We start from the raw sequence: 9,681 nt of genomic DNA, 5'->3' as shown, positions 1-9,681 counted from the left end.
GAAGCCACTTAGAGCCTATATTGTTTGAAATTAATGTAGCTATTCCAGCTCCTTTCCTTGTTCCATTTCTCTGTCTCTCTGTTTCTGCCTCTGTCTACCTTTATTTATCTCTAGCCCTATCTTTTTAATCAACAATGAATTAAAACTGTCCCCAAGTCCCCTTTCCACAGCATTTGAACAATCCTAATGGAGGTGTAAGGTCCCTTCCATCCCCGGCAGGGGGCACCTAGTTGTGCTTCCCCCAGAAGAGCAGTGGTGGGAGGCCATGGGACCTCACTGGGGCTTCCTCCTGGGCTTTCTCTGGGTTTCTTGTGCTCTGGTCACACTTGAGGTTCTTCCTGATATGGAGACTCCTGTAATTCTGGTAACACAGAGGAGTCCAAGCTGATAGCAAACCCAGCTGGGAGGTCTGAGTCGCCTCTCCATTGGCTTCACAGTAGCTCAGGAGGTGGGGTTCAGTGAGACTGCTCTGTTCCTGGTACTTATCCCAGAGGGCACAATGGGGCAGTCCTTCTTCACCACAGCCTGGCAGCTCTGGTGGAAGACAGCCTTGTGCTGGGCACATGTGACTGATGTCAAACCCAGAGAAGATGATGGTGGTGGATTTGGCAAATGAAGCCCTGCTGGGTAGCCAAGGGAGGGATAGATGTGATGGGAGGAGAATTTGATCAGAGCCTTGAGGAACCCTCTGTATACCCCGTCTGCGATCTGCTGGAGATCGGTGACCCTGTACTTGTTGGGAGACTCCAGATAAGTCCTGTGGTTGAGCCTCTTGCTCAGATCCTGAGGGTGCAACTTCGGCAAAGGCCCAGCGAATCCCAAAGCTTCAGCTATTCCTGGCTCCTGCCCATGTAGCCAGCTTTTCACCAGCTGCAGGCTGATGAGGAGCTTTCCCAGATCTGCAGCAGAAAGTTCAGGGCCTGCTAGAAGACTGCTGCCTGGTGATGTCCCAGCTGGAATCACTGAGGTATTGTCTTGGTGGCAGATGTCCCAGTAATAACAGCCAGAGGAGGGACAGGGTTTGGATTGTACAAAGGAGAAGCTGATTTGTCTGGAGCAGCCCTGGGTGTTGAGGACCTTCTCCATGGGGTCAGCTACCAGGTGCTGCAGCAGGAAGCTCTTCTCCCAGTGGTGACCTTCAGCACCTCCAGGCAGATTTAGTCTAGATCCCCACTGAGCATCACAGCCTCCTCAGCCATCTCCAAGTTGGATGCCAGGATCTCGTGTGCACTGGGCGGTCTCCAGCTTCAGGACAGCTTTAGCTGGGATGATACCCCCTTCAGTGCCTGGGATTGAACTCAGGCCTTCACACTGAGCTAAGTCCTCAGCCCTTTTTAAATTTTGAGACAGGATTCCACTGAGTTGCTAGATTGCTCAGGCTGGGCTCAAACTGACCATCTTTCTGCATCAGCCTCCCCAAATACAAAGTGCTGGGATTATGGGCTTGTGGCACCTCACCCCTTAGCTGTGTGATTTTGAAAAAGGCCAGGCTCCCAAGGGTCCTGTTGGGCAAAATATTCTGGATGGTTTCCACTCCATGGCTGTTACTTAGAATCTTCTTGTTTCTCAGTAGGAAGCATTTCAGAGACTTCAAGGGCAGAGAAAAATAGGGTGTTTTGGTCTTCTCTGCACACAGGGGCAAAAGGGACTTTTTTTTTTTTTTTTTTTTTTGGTGGTGGTGGTACTGGGGACTGAACCCAGGGCATCTGCACTCAGTTCTATTTCCATCCTTAATCTGAGACAGCATCTTGCTAAATCATTAAGCTGCCCAGGATTGCTTGACCTTGTGATTCTCCCATCTCATCTTCCCACAGTACTGGGTTTACAGTACTCGATGCCTGGCAGGAAGGGACTCTGATAGTGTCTGGCTCTAGAACCTGAAGAACTGTCTGGCCAAATGGCATCCCTGAGGGATGGTAGGATCCCTGGGAGGAAAAGGGGGGATCTGGGGTGAAGGTCTTCAGGCTGGTCTGGGCACTGAACATTCAGCCACTCTTCCTTCTACTGAGGCCTGATCTTCTTCTACAGGGCCTCGCACACCTGGCCCAGCCAGGCCTTGGCCTCATCCTGGGAGGAGGCCCTAGTACCAACCTCCTGCGGGAGAGGACCAGCTAGAAGTGGCCTGGCTGAGGGCTACCCACATCCTCCCTTACAGCCAGGAGCAGCTGACCATGCAAGTGGACTCTTTGAGCTCAGGTAGGGGCCAAGCTTCAGCAGAGACAGATAAGAAGCCACTCCTTCAGGATGGCCATGGTCTCAACTTCCAGAGACCTGAGGATGGATATGCAGCCTCTTCTGCAGCCCAGGCTCTACCCAGAATCCTCTGTGCTCTGGCACCTTGCACCCTGGCATTCCTGCTTCCTGGAGAAGGCACAGGTATGGTCTGAAGTCCCCAGGGAGCTGCTGTGTCTTGGTCCTTGAGAAAGCAGCTGCAAAGAGCAGGCCAAAGCAATCCCCAGCAATCCCGGAGTGGCCTCATCAGGGGCTGGAGGAATCCTTGGAGATCCAGCTGGCTTTCTTTTTATTACTGTTAGTATGGTATAATTCTCCTCATCCCTTTACTTTTTATCAACATATGTCTTTATTTTTAATGTGGGTATCTTGTTTTGTCCTATCTTGATCCATTCAGTATCTATCTTTTAATTGATGCATTTAGACCATTGACATTATAGGAAGCTAAGTTAGAAATTAATATACAGTCAGAGAGGGACTGGGCTCTCAAGGAAATCAGTAAAAAAGTAAAGACATCAGAATTGTGGCTGGAGGCACATCTGAAGAAGAGCAGGCTTCAAAATAAAGATGCAATGGCCAGGCCTATATGCCCTCCTAAGGGATAATGGAGTTATACTGTAATTAGCATCACCTGGTCCAGATAGACATTAATCACCCAGGTGGGTGACCAGAGCATCCCGACCCATCTCTTTCCCAAAATGTCTTTGTTCTTTCCATGTACCCTCGCTACATGACCTGCTTTCTCATTGGATCAATATTAGCTAAGCAGCCATACTTGTCATCCTATATGTTGATTATAGTTTGATCCATGTTGTACATGTATTGTGACTTTGTTGTAAAATCCAAGGTGGCCAGGCTCTGTTGAAATAATTTAAGGATGGATTTTGTTTTAAGGAGACAGAATGTTCTGGTAGTATTTTAAAATAGCTACTTTACTCTTTTCTATGCTGGAGGTATGAGAGGATTGACTTTGAAATCTATTGTTTGCAATTATTTTCTCTAGAAGATACTCTGATTTTCCAAGTGTGTAATGAATACCTAAAGTATAAAGTCTATATAATGTAAAACTAATATTTCTGCCTTTCTACTTTTTATACTTCTATCTAGTTTCTTAATAATTTTCATTATATTATCTAGCACTTTTTATACTATGTATCATTATTTTCAAAGTAGTTATTCAAAGTACAAGACATTGACAAAAAAGATTCTCTCTTACAAAGAAGAAACAGGTATTAGCACAAAACTTTCTTTTCCATGAACTAGGAGAATCTAGTAGTATAAAGGAAACCAATTATCATATATATTAAAATATTTTTGAAAGAACAGAATAGGTAATTTGGGGAAACATTTGAACCTCTTCTCGCTTCCTATTTATCTATCAATTTTGTTACTCATTTGCATATATACTTTGAGTTTTTCATATAAGAGAAACCATATTTAAGCATGTATGTCTGACATTTCACTAGTACTTCTAAATCAAATACAAATAATGATAAAAGTGGGCATCTTTGACTTATTACTTAATTTCATATAAGTATTTAATGTGTAAGAAAAATGTGATTGTTGTGACACTGAAATAAAGTATATTTTCTATTACTAATGTGATGAAGTTTTATTTTATGAAGTAGATTTTATCATGAGTGGATGCTGAATTTTATTGAATGTCTTTTGGCATTGATGGAAGTAAGAACAGACTTTTTGAATTTAGCTGTATTAACATAGCAAGCATATTAATATTTCCTAACACTGAATCACTCTTACATGTATGGAATAACACTCTTGGCAATGATGAATTACTATTTTAAGTTGATGTTAGGTTCTATTTAGTAATATTTTATTCACAAATTTTAAATCAATACTCATACCTGGCTCTGGTTTATAATTTTCTTTTGTGCCATCTTGTTAAGTTTAATTTCTATGCTCATTCATAAAATTGATTTGGAGTCTCCTCTTTTAAATTCTAGAATAGAACTATTCAATAGCATTGGGATTGTTACTGTAAAAAGGTTATATAAAATTCTCTTAAGAAAACAAGAGCGCCTAGCGATTTGGGGGATTTAACTGGTAAAATTTTCTGTTTCCTCTCTGTGTTTTTATTTTTGCGGTACTGGGGATCGAACTCAGGACCTCGTGCTTTCGAGGCAGGCTTCTGTTTCCTCTCTAAAAATCAGTCTTTCTATATTTCTCAAGTCAGTGTAAGTAAATTATTCAAAGAAAATTACCTACTTTATTTAAGTTTTCAAATAAAAGTACTGGAAAGGCATAAGCACTAGCCAAATAAAGTAACTGGCACCTGATTTACACACGCACACATATACAACAACAGCATTCCTAAAATATATATGAAACAGTTGTTTTCCAGACACTAGACATCAGGTAAAAGTCAGCAAATAAATGAAATGAGCTAACAACTACTTCAACTTATAGTGTGAACTGACAATATGGAACTGAGTGTCTAAGGTGACTAGAGTTCACTGGGCAAAGTACTGGAGAGGAAAAATTCACAGAGAGAGAGAGAGAGAGAGAGAGAGAGAGAGAAACAGAGTTCTGCAGAGTTTTCCTCCAGAATTCACCAGAGTACTATTGATTAGCATATATATGTGAAGAAACTACTTGAGGCTGAGGGGAGAACCACTAGAAAGGATTTGAAGAAGAAGTTCCTGAACTGCATACATGCTCAGGAAAGTGTCCATTCCTATAATAATCTTACTTTACATGAACAGTGATATGTAAAAGAAAATTTTTTTCAGATGAAGAGATCATCACCGAGATGTAGAACAATTTCAAGTGGCCTAAGAAGAAAAGGGTATAGGCAAGAAAAATATCCTGTGACAAAATGGTCATTTATCAAATTTGCTGAAAAGTATAAACTTACAGATTCTAAGAATCTCATTTAACCCTAATCACTATAAACATAAAGCAGTAAGTGAATTATTATCAAATTGCTCAAAACCAGTGATTTAAAGGAAAATATTAAAGTTGGCCAGAGGGGGGGAAATGGCATACAATACACAGAGGAACTGAGATAAGAATGATATCAGAGTGCTTGTCAGCAATGACGCAAATAAGGAATCCATATGGCAATATCCTTAAAGTATTGAAAGAAACAATCTATTCAAACTCTATACTCTATTAAGCTATTTCAAAAATTAAGGTAAAATAAAGGCATTTCAGACATACAAAAGCTAAAAAATTTCACCCACAGAAATGCTAAATAGAACCAGGGTTGATGGTCTACACCTGTAAGGCCAACACACTGGGAGTCTAGTTCTTCAAGATCCATAAGGTTGATAGATATTTAGAAAGATGTATCAAGAAAGTCACACATTACCAAAATCAAGGGGAAAAGTGACATCACATTAGAATCAAAAGAAATAAGACAATCAACGGGATATTATAAAGTTTCATGTCGATTAATTTGATAATGTAGATGAAATGAACAAAGTCTTTGAAAGACACAAACAGCCAGTGTTCATTCAAGGAAGTTATATCACATGAGACCTGAAATTAAATATGAAATTTGAAGTATTTTTGTACTACAACCTCCATTCCCAGGAAGCCTCCCTGGTGAATTCTACTGAAAATTCATGGAAGAAGGAATTTAAGTCTACAAAAATTCTTTCAGATAAAAAGGAACAAACATTTCTCAACACATCTCAAATCAGTACTACACTAACCCCAAAAGCAAAGATATCAGAGAAAAGAAAGTACAGACTGATATCCTCACCAACAGAGATACAAAAATTCTAAGCAGAATTTTTACTAAGGTAGCTGACAATATGTCAAAAGTGAGAGCTATATTATGACCAAGTGGATTTATTTCAAAAATATAAGGATAGTTTAACATTTAGAAATTAATCAATGTAATTCAACTGTATTAACAAACTTATAATGAAAAATCATATCATCACCTCAATGAACACAGGAAATGCATTTGACAAAATTCTTCATCTGTTTGGGACAAAAGCCCTCAGCAAACAAGGACCAGGACATCTACTAAAAACCTACAGATGACATCATACTTACTGGTAAAAAGTGGAATGCTTTCATCCCATTGATCAGAAATGATATATTTCTATGCACTCACAACAAACTATTGGAAACTAAAAATTAATATCATTAAAATGAGATATTTGAGAATTAATATCAAAAGAAGTGAAATCCCTGTACAAATATTGTTGGTTAAAATTAAAAGTCTAAATACATGAAGAAATATAATACTGTGTTTAAAAGTTGGAAGCCTCAATATTGTTGAGATCAATTCTCAAGTTGATCTATAGAATCAATGCAATTATAGTTGAAATTCCAACAGGCATTTTCCCTCTAATTTGATAACTAAATGTAAAATTTAAACAGAAATGCCAAGAATCTATTAACAGTCAAAACAACTCTTAAAGGTAAGAACAAAGTTGGAGAGCCAGATTTGTTTCCAGATTTATAATGAAACTACAGTAGTCAAGACAGTGTCATTTCAATGAAAATATAGATTTATAAGATCAGTGGAAAGAATAGAGTCTAGAATTATAGCCCTATTACATTATCAACTGATTTTTAACCTAGTTTCAAAGGGAACTTGATGAATAGAGTAGACTTTTCAATAAATGGAACTGAAAAAATTCATAGCCATAGATAAAGGTGATTTAATTTGTTTTTCTTTACCCGTTGCAATGTGGTGAGTGGGAGACGTATCCACCTCAAAACAAGAGAAAGCCCTGAGACTCCTTTGGAAACAAATATAAGTTTGATGTACCATTAATCATTGAAACCAGACACTTACTTTCTTTAGTGAAGGTAGGAGGAGAGAGCTGTTGGGAAGAGTCACTAAGGGAAAGTCTTGGGATTACTTTTTATTGGATAAAATGAACCAATAGGAGATAGATGTCCTGACTCATTTTATTAGTAGTAATAATGCCTTGGATTTATAGGGTGGCTTTCTTCTGAAGATCTAAAGACCTTTCTTATACCTATTATTTTGCATTTTATTTCTGTTCACTACAACCTGAAAAACAAGACACTATTGTGAAACAAACATCAAACACAGGAATCCTGCTGAAGAAGAAAGGCAAAGCACCCAGAGCCCTTTCAGACTCAGTGTTCACAGAACAAGGAGCAGCTGCTGCTCACCCTCAGCAGAAGTACCATAACCTTCAGGAGGTGGGGCTCTGTGAAAGGAAGCTGGGTTACTGGGGCCATGCTGGGAAGGGGATCTCAAGACCCTTGGGGCTTCCTCTTCCTCTTTTTCCTTCTCGGCCACTAGGAGGTTGCAGCTTTGCTCCACCACATTTTCCCAATACAATGTGCTCCTTGGCCCCAGGCCCAGTAGCAATGAAGTCAACCAGAGTGGACTGAAACCTATGGAACTGTTAGCCAAAATAAACCTTTCCTCTTTTTAAGTCAACTACCTCAGGTATTTTGTAACAATAATGGAAAATTGACTAACAATCTGCAGGAAAAACAAATAGTTTACAATGTGTTTAGGCCCAAATGATTCAGTATAACCTACTGTGTGCTCTTCTACTTACCTAAGAGTAGCTTAGACTCCAGTAGATAAAATCTCTTTTGAAACCCACCACAATCCTTTGGCATTAACACAGCAGACATGTGATCTCCGGCATAGGAGAGTTGGGAAGAGTATCATGCCGATGGCAAAGTTCTGAGATGCATGGGGGGTGGGGGGAGTGGATGGTAAAAACAGAGAGAAGTTGCCCCTATCCTAAGGCCATTTGTAAGCAGAATTTGGTCTCAAGGCCATAGGGATCTGCATATTTAAAATAAGACAATATATTTAATACACATTCTTTACAGAAAAGTTGCAAAATGTAGATAAGAAAAAAATGACCATCTATTTCCACATAAGCTTTGCTAACGAGGCATGTGTGTCACAATGTACATATTATGAGGTGCATCCTGCTTTTTCCATAAGGTAGAGCTGATTTAACATAAAAGGCTGAAGCTAACCTTCCGTAGTCAACAATGTCCACACCTTAAAGAAAGCCTTAAAATAACTGAAGTTCAAGAGACAAAGTTTTGGGCATTCGAACTTTGACTGTATTGGACAATTAAAGTTCAAAGCGATGCGCAGTGGTAACACACCGTCTGGAGGCATTTCTGCAAAGCAAAGCTCAGCGTGATGGAAGTCTGTGGGTGCTTGGCCCTGCCCGCGGTGGCAGGAAGGGTGACTGAGAAAGGCTCTGGGGGCACCTGAAGCACCAACTGTCTTTTCTTCTTCCCCTCTGTACACAGGGAAAAGCTGCCAGGGGATTGAAGGGCAGACACAGACTGCTCACCTGTAGGCCCACACTGCAGCCAGTGAGTGGTGAAGGTAGGGAGGGCCCCCCCAGCAAAGAGCTGAACAGTCGCTTCTCAGAAGAATACAGTGACTGAGGCAGGCAGAGCCAGACCAGCTGCCAACTTTTTCTCAGTCATGCCATATACGTGGAAAGGATAGTGGTGGACCTGCAAAATGACCATTTGTGTGGGCCAGCCTAGGAAACTAGCCACACTATAACTGTAACTTGAATGAAATGGGGCTCAAGTTCCAAACAATTAATGTGGAAACAAACCTTTGAAACCAACATATCGGAAGGAAAGCAGAGTCTGGGACTGAAACACACAAAACTGTTAGTTTGGATATTCATGTGTCCCCTACCCACCTCCTGGAGGAACGGGCATTCCTGTTCTGTGTCTGCTCCAACAGGGTTCAAAGATGGGAACAGAGATGAGCATGAGGGCCTGGTGGACTGGTGGCCCCAGTGACCTCCCTTCCCAGGATCTTTGCCCTCAGGTTATGCCTTCCCCTTGAATCCAGACTTGAGTGCACCACCTGCATTCAGCAGAGCAATGCGGTAGAAGCGATGTGATCCTGTTTCTGAGGTCAACTGTAGGAAGACCTGACAGCCCAAACCCTGTGCTCCTGGACACTCTGCTCCACCTTGTAAAATGTGTGACTGGCCTCCAGGACATCCTGGGGAGAAAAGAGGACAAGCTTCAGGAAGAGGGAGCAGCCTGGGCAGCAGGGAGAGGAGAGACACAGCCCAATAGCAACCTGGCTGGACCAGCAAGACCACTCACTAGCTGAGCTGAGGCCTCAGGCTCAGTTTCCATCCCTACCTCTGGCCACCTGAGTGAGCAGCTGAGGATCCTCACCTTCATAGCTTCCCCACCCCATCCGGAAACTTCTGGCCTGTCCAATGGGTTCGTTGTGCAGGGCTGCTCTCAACTTTGGCAGGATCCTGCCTTCATAGACAAAGCAGGGATCCCATGTTGCATGTTCAGATGGAATATAACCAAATCAGATGACATAACTACAGCACAGGGAACTGTGCCCATTAGAGGAAAAACGTGTTAGAAATGGATATGAAAAAGGTATACAAAACAGCCATCACAAATACCTTAGCTAAGCAGATGGACATCCATGATTGTAACTGTTGAGTTTTCTTTACAGAGGTA

General features: G+C 41.3%; 1 pseudogene; it reads right to left on the bottom strand.

The window, feature by feature from the left end:
- Nucleotides 1-441: 441 nt before the first annotated feature.
- On the bottom strand, nucleotides 442-9,400 carry LOC110350487 (putative pleckstrin homology domain-containing family M member 1P; annotated as a pseudogene).
- Nucleotides 9,401-9,681: the final 281 nt, after the last annotated feature.

Source organism: Heterocephalus glaber, unplaced genomic scaffold (assembly GCF_053883595.1).
Source record: "Heterocephalus glaber isolate CG9 unplaced genomic scaffold, H.glaber_assembly_v1.0 deba00000621, whole genome shotgun sequence".
In the NCBI taxonomy this organism is placed as follows: domain Eukaryota; kingdom Metazoa; phylum Chordata; class Mammalia; order Rodentia; family Bathyergidae; genus Heterocephalus; species Heterocephalus glaber.
This window is presented reverse-complemented; position numbering and strand designations above follow the sequence as displayed.